The following is an 11735-nucleotide window of genomic DNA, read 5'->3' on the forward strand; positions in this document are numbered from 1 at the left end:
GGTAACATGGTGCTTTTTCTTTCATGTTTTCCTCTGCTTGCCTGGAATATTTTTGGCGTTTAAAATTTGCTTTCTCTGAGCCACTGCTTTTCTACAAGTATAAACATTTCCTGTCTGTGGGTTTACATTTTCTAGGGTTGTTTTTTATGTAAATAACGAAAATATCAGGCGTGTACTGGGCAGGGTGTAAAGTGGACTTTCAGACCAACTATTTTTTTTGAGTGGTTGAGATGGAAGATCGGCCAGTTTTTCATTGCCGTCTGTATCCCAGCTTCGGAGATTCTCTTCACATCCGGTGTGGTCACTGGGGCAGGTTAATTAGCGGACAATCTCCCCCGTTGAGGAATAGACGGCAGTAAACCTCTGACAAAGGTTCTAAAACTTTCCTAAATTATCCAAAATTACATAAAATAGTTTGGACTGGCAATCCACTTTAACTAAGCCATTTGATTTTAAAAAAACTTTGATTTTTTTTTTTTTTTTTTAACTTGTAAATGATTTTACTTTTTAAAGTTTAAGTAGGCATTTTCCACCTTCAGTTGAGATGCATTTGTTTACTTGTATATGACATCTTGCGGCTTTGTTATAATATGTTTTTTTTTTTCTACAAATATATTTTATATACACAGTGTTTTTCTGTTTCTATTGCTTTAAAATATGTATCTGCTTTGGTGTCTTTTGAATCCAGTGATCAGTTTTGTGCTGCATCTGAAAACGGATTAGGAAGTTCTGTCCTATTCAAAGAGAAAATAGGTTTAAGGATATATAAAGTGGAACTACAGTTTTTTTTTTTCTTTTATATTATATATTAAATTAAGCATTAGTATAAGAGACATAAATACAAATTACAAACATTGTGCAAAGTGTCTAAACATGCAGTATATCCACAAACTACATATATATATATATATATATATATATATATATATATATATATATATATATATATATAATTTTTTTTTTTTTTTTTACACATTACTAATGTGATAAACTAAGTTACAAAGATTGGGCATACAAAATATCCCATAAGAAAAATATATTTTTTTGGACACATGAACTTTAGAATATCTTGTATGCACAATTTTTGTAATTTTTATTGATTTTTATATACTGTTTATTATTAATAATTTTGTATGTATATGCGTGTGTGTATAATAATGTGCACAATTATTAGGCAAGGTCCAACAAGCCCATCTTTAATAATACCAGCCCATACCAGTACCCCACCTTCACCTTGCCTGTTCCTGTGCCCATTACTGATCCAGCCACAGGCTCACCCATCTGGTCCGTCGGGTCACTTTCATCTCATTAGTCCATAAAACCTTTGAAAAATCGGACTTGATATATTTCTTGGCCCAGTCTTGACATTTCAACTTATGTGTCTTGTTCAGTGGTGGTCGGGTTTCAGCCTTCCTTACCTTGGCCATGTTTCTGAGCACTGAACACCTTGTACTTCTGGGCACTCCTGGTAGGTTGCAGTTCTGGAATATGACAGCACTGAAGGATAATGGTTTCCTTGCAGCTTCAGGTTTGATTGTTCTCAAATCTTTGCCAGTTTATCTGCATCTTTTTTTCTCAACGCGTTTCTTGTAACCCTGTTGACTACTTGCTATAAAGCGTTTAATGGTTCTGTGATCACGCACCCAATATCTTAGCAATTTCAAGAGTGCTGCATCCCTCTGGAAGACTTTTTAAAATTTCGGACTTTTCAGAGGCCCATTTTGCCCGAGAAAAATAAGCTGCCTAATAAGTATGCACACCTTGATTTATGGTGTTGATCTCCTTAGGCCACACACTCCCTCTTTACACAAATACAGATCACCTAATATGCTTAAGTCCAATAAGCATTCAAGTTTATAAAGCTTGGAGTTGGGCAATATGCATAAAAATGACTCTTTGGCCAAAATAATCAATTGCCTAACAATTGTGCTCACAGTGTGTATATTTGCACAGTTTTTACAATTAGTTTGTACTAATGTGTCTTTTATCCATAGAAGAAATTAGACAGTAACCGGGTACCTTCCAAATTCTATATTGGGCTACAATAAAAATGGCACGAAATAGCCAACGTGTTTTGACCTTGACGCCCTTCTTCGAAGCTTTGAAGAAGGCCGTCCTGGCCAAAACATGCTCGCTATTTTGTGCCACTATTTATATACGGTAGCTTAATAAAGAATTTGGAACTTGGAATGTACTGGGTTTTGCTGGCTAATTTCATCTATGGATTGATGCCTTGGGAGCACACACTCCAGCCATGAACTTTGGCCCACAGCAATCTCTGTGGTAACAGACCGGTTGAGCGTGGGTAAAGCTTCATCAGTAATGTGTCTTTTTTACTATTTGCACTCCGTTTATTATATAATTGAGGGTCTGTAAACACACTTTTTTGACATTTAGTGGTTGATAGAGCAAAAACTCATTCGTTTTTTTTCTTTTTTTGCTTTGGTGGAGAAGTGTTGGCAATTTTCTTTTTGTTGTCTTTGTCCTCATTAAGAAGATTCCCCTCATTTCCTTTTGACTTTCATTGGAAAATTGCCCCAAATATAGGGAGAATGGAAAGATTGAAAGAGGTTCTGACACTTCTCCACTCATTAAAAAAAAAAAAGTTTTAGCTGGGCTTGCACCTTTCAAAGCATATCTGTTCCAGCCAGAACATTTAGGTCACCTGGAGGTGGAAAAACCTTTTAACAAAAGATATTACATCAGACGCAAACCCTCTTGCACCCTGGTAGGTAGTAGTGATGATGCGTATCTTCTAAGACTTGAATTGGTAAACCAATGATGCAGGTTGTTTTTCTCTCTATTTTCACTGTTACGAACAAAAATGCACTTCTATGATAACGTTTTAAAGTTTTTACTGGGTATCTGTATTGATCATTATCTGAATTTATTAACAGTATCTTCACTTTTCATACTTGGAAATGCAAGTCAAAGTTTATTTTGTAAAAAGGTTAAAAACGCCTATTTTGTAAGTTTCTTTTTTTTTTATGATCATCTGGATTTTATAAGGTTTCTCCTTTGATGCAAACCTAAAATGTACATTAATCCGGAGCCATGTGCGGTGTTTGTTGTTTTGGAAAAGCCTGGGTATATGAGCATTTCTGTATGTGCTTCTTGAAAGGAGACTGCCATTTCTTTACAATTTTTTTTTTGTCTAAACCAGTGTGACCTCTTGTGTTCTGTAGATCTGACAATGTGTGTGTACTTTTTATGATCTTAAAGTTGTTGACGTTAATGTGAAATAAAATGTGTTTATTTACATGTTGTGACTGTTATTTAAGAATTTCTGCTTGCGTCAGTTTAAAGTTTTTTTTGGGAATGGTTGTACCAGCCTCTATGAGTGAGTTACTCAGTTTGGGAAGAGCAAGATTAAGGTGACCTCTTCCGGCATCCTTTTTTTTTTTTTTTTTAGTTATGGTACAGCCACACCACTTTAGACAAAGCAAGTATTTTCTTTGACATTTTATTAAAAAGAGATGAGCAACAATAAGAAACCTTTAGTTTTGTACTATAGAGAGACATTGAGATTGGGAATTAAAAGGTTTGGGCCCTTTCACACGGGTGATCTGCTGATCCCTGATGAGCAGGCGGATGACAGGTCCGTCTCTGCTCACTGTGCAGAGATGAACCGGTCAGAGCCCCACTCTCCTCTATGGGGGGATTGGTTGATCCAATCCTATCCGATCTGATTCTCCAGACGCATGGAAAATAGGATTTCCATCCATCTGGATTTCATGGATCGGATAGCAGCGGGTGTCAGCGGACACGTGAAACCAGATAGTAACTGAAGAAACAAATAAACAATTTCAACAAGTAAATGTACAATTCCTGTCCATTTACGAATGCTGAAGCAAAATGATGAAAAATAGTTAAAGTGCAAAATCTAAAATCCCTTCATCTATAGACACCAGGGATCTAACACTAACCTCTCAATCCTTGTAAAGAAAAGAGGAGTATACATACCTTTTTGGAAGCCGATCCGACTCACTACAAACCACTGTCCAGCAGCAGGGTTTCCGTTGTCTGCTGTCTCCTCTGCAGCCGCCTACACAGAGAAGCCACCGCTGACAGCTCAGCGTTGTAACTGATCGGATGGGTCACATCGGCTTCCAAAAAGGTATGTATGCTCATTGTTTCCTTACAGGAATAGAGAGGTTAGTGTTGGATCCCTGGTGTCTAAAGATGCAGGGATTTTAGATTTTGCATGGAGTTCCACTTCAATGTTCTTAGAGTTTAGTTCCTCTTTAAAGCCTAACTGAAATTTCAGGTTAAATCATCGTAATACGTTCCCTGGTCATCAAAACAAAAGGTGTCCAAAGTCTTACAGTCAATTTTCTTTACAAAGTGTTTCTTTAGAAACACTACTATTTTTTTTTTCCATGTTTAACCCAGCAGGCCTGAAGGAAAAAAAACCTGACGGCTCAGAAGGAGCCATTGTACTAACTATGCAATGTTTGTACAGTGAACCCCACTTGCTGTGCTATTGTGTTCTGACAGTGGGACTACCCCCATGGCAGAACGCTCTGGTCAACGTGCTCAGCCATTGAACGAGAGCGATGATTGGAATACGATTGGCAGACCTTTTTTCGGTCATGCCCCTTCGACAAAAGCCTGTCAGACTGGCTGCAGTACACTTGTGTTGAATGTCTGCCAGTTTCTATTGAACCGGCTAATGCCGCCAGACGTTTGGCACATGTGTACTAGGCTTTACTCTGTGTGGGCAGCTTCTGAGTCTAACCTGGATTGCCTCAACCAGCAGGAAGCATGAGCTTTGCTGGTTGCACAGTTATAGGTCTGACTTTAGTTATAAGGCAACCTCTGATTCTGATGAGGAAGGAGGTTCCATATTTAAACGAAGATAAATATTGGTTGGTTGACTGTCCACGGCTTTGGATGAAGATTTTTTTTCCTTTTTAACTATTAAAGTTTGTGCAGAAAACGAGTGGACCTAACTGCATACAATTAATCATTTTTGAGGTCTTCCTTTTTAATGCACAACGAAAAAAATCAAACTCAAGAGGAAGTTTTCATGGGATAGAATATTAAATCCTATAAAGCTACCCAAGATGAAGAATATCTTAATTTTCGAAGAAATTCAAATGGTATGGCAATCGTCCCAGGATTAATTTATGTAAGGGGTTTTCAATTAAAAATAATGGAAATGGCACATTCTTCTATGCTAATCAACAAATGCCACAATTGTTTCAAGCAAAGAGAAGTGGATGAAGAACTTGCCTGTATTCACTGCACAGAAAACAATAGCAAGGAATAAACCTGAAGATTCTTCAGCCATTCCATCGTTGGCACAACTGCTTTTACTTTGTGTGAGCTTATACATTTAAAGCCAATTAATAACTGAAAATGGATAACAGCATGACAAGTGTGTACCACAATTTATGTGACTTATCAGATGTACAAATGCTTCTCAATGACTAAAACCCAACACCTTCCAGTATCTGAATTTAAAGTAAGGCAAAATAAAATATTTTAAGTCCAAAAAAAGCATACAATGGTCACAGGACTTTAAATGAGGCAATTCACTTTAAAACATGATAGTACACATGATTACAAATGTATTGCATGATGGCAGACTTCATATTGACAATTTATAACTACAAAAAAAATACCGATTAAAAAAGATTAAGTGAGCTGATCCAGAATAGGTTACCATAATACACAATATAATGTCATGAAAAAAATCTTGATATTCGTATACATGACATTTTTTTTCAGATGAAAATACAGTTAGGAAAATAATTTTGATCCCCTGCAGATTTAGTAAGTTTGCCCACTTACAAATGGGCTACAATTTTTATTATAGGTGTATTTTAAATGATAGAGACAGAATATCAACCAAAAAATCCTGGGGAAAAAAAAAACATTTGATACAAATGTTATACATTGAGATGCGGTTCAGTGCGTAAAATACAGTAAGTATAAGCAAAACATGACTTTAGTACTTGGTGGAGAAACCGTTGGCAAGCACAGGCAAGACATTTCTTGTAGTTAGTGACCAGTTTGCACACATCTCAGAGGGGATTTTGGTACACCCTTATTTTTACAGATCTGCTCTAAATCCTTAAGGTTTCTTGGCTGTCTCTTGGGATCTCGGAAGTTTCAGCTCCCGCCATACATTTTCTATAGGATTAAGGTCTGGAGACTTGCTAGGCCACTCTGTGACCTTAATGTGCTTCTTCTTGAGTCACTCATTTGTTGCCTTGGCAGTATGTTTTGGGTCATTACAAAGAAAAATACCACGCTAAAGCCCTATGCAAGCTGCAACTAAAAAGTGATATACAAACCAAAGTACAAGGAAAAGAAATGTAGTTGTGCTATAAAAAATTAAATAACATGTGAAAAATTACAATATCCAATGAAGTGAATCAAAAAATGGAAGACAATAAAATGTTCATTGATCTGAAAGTCCTAATAAGGGTGCAATGAATAATTCCAATGTGAATCGTATGCTGATAAACCACCACCAATGAAGATCACCGTAAGGGATGCAAGCTTACCAGATGGCAAGCATAATCAGCTTGCGGCCGTAAACCCCAGCCCGGGCCTTGTGATGGAACTGCAACAAACACCGGTATGTGGAATCCTCCAGGTATGTGTGAGTAGCAATATGAACCCGGAAAGAAACAATGCTCACAATAGTGATGTACCGTAGGATAAACATAAATTTAATTAATTTGCACTTACAAAATAGTTTCTTCATAAAGACATTGGATAAAAAAGTAAAGCCGGCTCTCACGAACGCCCGTCCACACTGGACCGTAACGCCACACGTCAATACGTCTCCTTTCCCGACGTACGTTTCGTCATACGACGTCGTCTTACACTCTCAAAATAGTTTCTTCATAAAGGCATGGGATAAAAAAGTAAAGCCGGCCGGCTCTCACGAACGCCCGTCCACACAGGACCGTAATGCCACACGTCAATATAAATCCTTTCCCGACGTACGTTTCGTCATACATCATTGTATGACGAAACGTACGTCGGGAAAGGAGACGTATTGACGTGTGGCGTTACGGTCCTGTGTGGACGGGCGTTCGTGAGAGCCGGCCGGCTTTACTTTTTTATCCCATGCCTTTATGAAGAAACTATTTTGTAAGTGCAAATTAATTAAATTTATGTTTATCCTACGGTACATCACTATTGTGGGCATTGTTTCTTTCCGGGTCCATATTGCTACTCACACATACCTGGAGGATTCCACATACCGGTGTTTGTTGCAGTTCCATCACAAGGCCCGGGCTGGGGTTTACAGCCGCAAGCTGATTATGCTTGCCATCTGGTAAGCTTGCATCCCTTACGGTGATCTTCATTGGTGGTGGTTTATCAGCATACGATTCACATTGGAATTATTCATTGCACCCTTATTAGGACTTTCAGATCAATGAACATTTTTATTGTCTTCCATTTTTTGATTCACTTCTTTGGATATTGTCATTTTTCACATGTTTAATTTTTTATAGCACAACTACATTTCTTTTCCTTGTTTTGGGTCATTGTCATGCTGAAAGACCCATTCACGACCCATCTTCAGTGTTCTGACTGAGGGAAGAATGTTCTCATCCACGATTTTACAATGCATGGCCTCGTCCATTGGCCCCGCAATACAGCAAAGTCGGCCTGTACCTTTAGCAGAGAAACGGCCCCAAAGCCTAATGATTCCACCTTTGTGTTTTACTGTAGGAATGGTGTTTTTAGGGTCATAGTCAGCATTTTTCTTGCTCCAAATACGGCGAGTCAAGTTTACACCAAAAAGCAAAATTCTGATCACAGCACTTTCTTCCAATCCTTCTCTGATACATTTAGCAAAAATGCTGACTGTGACTCTAAAAACACCATCACTACAGTCAAGCATGGTGGTGGAAACATGCTTTGGGGCTGTTTCTCTGCTAAAGGTACAGACCGACTTTGCCGCATTGAGGAGCCAATGGACGAGGCCATGTATTGTAAAATCTTGAATGAGAACCTTCTTCACTCAGCCAGAACACTGAAGATGGGTCGTGAATGAGTCTTCCAGCATGATAATGACCCAAAACATACCGCAAAGGCAACAAAGGAGTGGCTCAAGAAGACGCACATTAAGGTCTACCTTATTCCTATTGAAAATTTATAGAGGGAACTGAAACTTCAAGTTGACAAGTGACAGATCAAAATCCCACCTGAGATGTGTGCAAACCTAGTCACCAACTACAAGAAATGTCTTACCTCCTGTGCTTGCCAACAAGGGTTTTTCCACCAAGTACTAAGTCATGTTTTGCTTGGGGATCAAATGCTTATTTTACTCACTGAACTGCAACTCAATTTATAACATTTGTATGATGTGTGTTTTTCTGGATTTTCGGTTGATATTCTGTCTCTATCATTTAAAATATATCTATGATAAAAATTATAGACCCTTAATTTCTTTGTAAGTGGACAAACGTACAAAATCTGCAGGGGATCAAATAAGTATTTTCCCCACTGTACATGACTATTGGCAAATGGAAATACATAATTGCAAAATACAGAATGATCCACACATTTCTTGGCATCCTAAAACTCTACGCATTTCGTGGATCCTTGTCCACTTCCTCAGTAGTAGATGCAAGAAAATGATATGTCGGCTCAAAAAGAGGGGGAGGGACAGGACGGGCTAGCTTCCCTGTGAGTGGGGGTTACCAGGGAATGTCTACCCCGGGGCTGTGATGATGTGACCCAAACGGACCTCGAGGGCAAATGGGGGTTGGACCAAGTTTCCATAGCAGAGTGAATCAATGGCTTATGTACATAGGTGATGACACAAAGACCATAGGGAAAGGGGTTCACAGTGTCCACCAGCAGGAAAAGACAAAAACCTATTATGTGTGGATTGTTATGTATTTTGCAATAATGTAATTCCATTTGCTGCTAATCGTATATTTCAATCTGAAAAATATCATGTATCTGAATATAAAGATTTTTCATGAATTTATATTGTGTATTATGGTAACCTATTATGGATCAATCAGCTCAATGGATTTTCTTTTTAAATGGTATTTGATTGTGTCTATAAATTGTCAATATGAAATCTGCTATCTTGCAATAAATTTGTAATCGTGTGTACTATTATGTTTTAAAGTTATTTGCCTCATTTAAAGTGCTGTGACCAATGTATCCTCCTTTTATATGTATATTTAGGGATGGTGCCTCATCATTCATGGTACTACAGATCACATCTATTTTTCTCTAAAATATTTAAAAGTTTTAGTTGCTGCCTCGTGCTGGAATAATGGTATGTTGTATTACAGAATACACAATACATTTTTTTGTTTTTTTTTACTGGTAAATATTAGAACCTTTGCCATGTTTGTTTGCTGCTATTGTCTATTTAGGAACATTTTACCTTGAGGGTCCATGTACACCGGGCTTAAAAAAAACGCAGGTTCCTTTTGGCTGAAAAAAAAACATTCATATAGAGCGTTTTTGTACAAGCGTTTAGGAGAGTTTTGAAACTTTTAGGAAAGTTTTTAGGAGCGTTCAGCGTTTTTTTTTCTGCCAGAAAACTGCTCTCAAAAACTCAAAACGGAAGGGGTTTTTATTTCTGCCTCCTAACATTGAGCTTAAAGTAGAACTATGGGCAAAACTTATTTTTTTTTCTGTTTTGTATAGCGTAAGAGGGGTTATAACCCCCGTGAGATTTCTTTTTGCCATTTCCCTTCATTTCCTGTCCCATAGCCAAACAAGAAGTCAGAGGAAATCATTAAAAATTAAGGGAATTCCGTGGGGACCCCCAGGTCACCACAACCAATGTGTCCATTGGAAGATTTCCCCTCTTTTTTTACTTTTCTGGGGACAACCCAAAGTTTGGCATTTTCTGTTACGTTTAATGAAAATTGTAAATGGGACAAATAGAGAGGGGGAATATCCTTAACAGGGGCAAAAGTTTGCAATAAAAACTAGCACGCGTTCCAATTCCTCTCCACCTATCCAAAACTTAAAAGGATAGTTCACCTTTACAAAAAAAAAAAAAACTGCCTATGCAAGTAAGGGATGTTTGTAGATTAAAACAAACTGTGCAGCTATGACTAAAGATGAATAATACCCTTGCTATAGGTGTAGGCCATTTACTTACCTTATGAAGCCTGAATACTCCCAGGACATTGCTAAGTACTCCCAGGACGTTGCTAAGTGAGGCCTAGCCATCGCTGCTCACCACCACCATCACAGGAGTGAGCTCTTTCTCTGATTCAAACCCCCTCACATACTCTTTCTCTCCCGTGATGCAGTAGCTCCGAGCTCAGAATTTGAGAGCCCACTGCTGTGATGGTGGTGAGCGGTGATGACTATGCCTCACTTGGCAACGTCCTGGGAGTACTTGGCAACATCCTGGGAGTATTCCAGTCAGGTTTCATAAGGTATGTAACTGGCCTACACCTATAGCAAGGGCATTATTCAACTTTAGTCAGAACTGCACAGTTTTTTTTTTTTAAGATACAGAAGCCCCTTATCTGCATAGGAAGTTGTGTGGTAAAGGTGAACTAACCCTTTAAAAAAATAGTATTTTTTGTACTCGCCGTAAAATCCTTTTCTCTGTCGTCCATGGACGGACACAGCCGTCACAAGTCTTGACATATGGGTTATGTTCCTGTTCATAGGAGAGTACCTCTCCTATGAACAGGAACATAGCCCATATGTCAAGACTTGAGAAGGCGGTGTCCGTCCATGGACGAAAAGAGAAAAAAAGTTCTGCCTTTTAGTTATACTTTAAGATGTGCCTCCTAAACACTGATATCTGCATGGACACATAACATTTAGCTGCTTCTACAAGTAATACTCCTGTAGAAGCAGTGTTTTTTTTTTTAATGTTTAAGCCAGTGTGCATTTGGCTCGAGCTGTACTTTTTACACCTTTATGCACTTTTTATGTAATATAGGCAGGCCATACATGGTCGAATTTCGAAAGAATTTTCTTTTAAAAATCAGAAAATTTGTGCGTTTTGTGATCCGATGTTGCCACCATTGATTTCACCATTGACATCAATTTCACCTCGTGTTCCTACAGAAAATAATTTTCGTGTCTGGGAATCTTCTTTCCTTTTTTTCTTTTCTTGCACATTCGATTTTTTTTTCCGATTTTACATTTCTCGCATGATTCTACCATCATTGATTTGAAAATCGTTTTGTTTTTCTAAAAATTTCCAAAATGTCCGGTTTATTCAATTTCAATGGCTGCACGAAAATCGGCTGTTGCTGCAGCCCTACACGAAATGCAAATAAAAATTCTTGGATAAGATTTTAGAAAGAAAATTCTTTCGATATTCGACCCATGTATGGCCTGCCTAAGTCCTACAGAATCGAACAACGCTGAAAATGCTAGTTATGAAATCAGGCTAGTGTTAACACAAGCTTGATGACCAAGATTGATGATTGTGATTTGCATGTTCAGAACTTATAAAAAGCACTTGGAATAAAAAAATGGTAATTCCCTGATATATCTTGTACTCAAGCAGAAATAAGTATTTCAAATACTTCATGTAAATGTTCTTTCCCTTGGCTAATATTTACAGTTTACATATATTTAGAAAAACAGTGAACTGTTTATATAGTTAATATATATATTTTTTTATAATTGATTAAAAACTCTACAAATTAAGTTTCAAAACCAAATAAAAAATAGATTTAACACATTAATAAATACCATAAAAATAGGCACAGAAAACCACATTTTAACTTTTTTTGCATGCCATTTGGTAGTCATGTGTT

General features: G+C 37.7%; 1 protein-coding gene across 2 annotated transcripts in view; it reads left to right on the forward strand.

Annotated features, from left to right (window-relative positions):
* PHF20L1 (PHD finger protein 20 like 1) overlaps positions 1 to 11735 on the forward strand; it is a 199330-nt gene that overhangs the window by 118788 nt on the left and 68807 nt on the right. The window lies entirely within an intron of this gene.

This window comes from Rana temporaria, chromosome 5 (assembly GCF_905171775.1).
Source record: "Rana temporaria chromosome 5, aRanTem1.1, whole genome shotgun sequence".
Classification (NCBI taxonomy): domain Eukaryota; kingdom Metazoa; phylum Chordata; class Amphibia; order Anura; family Ranidae; genus Rana; species Rana temporaria.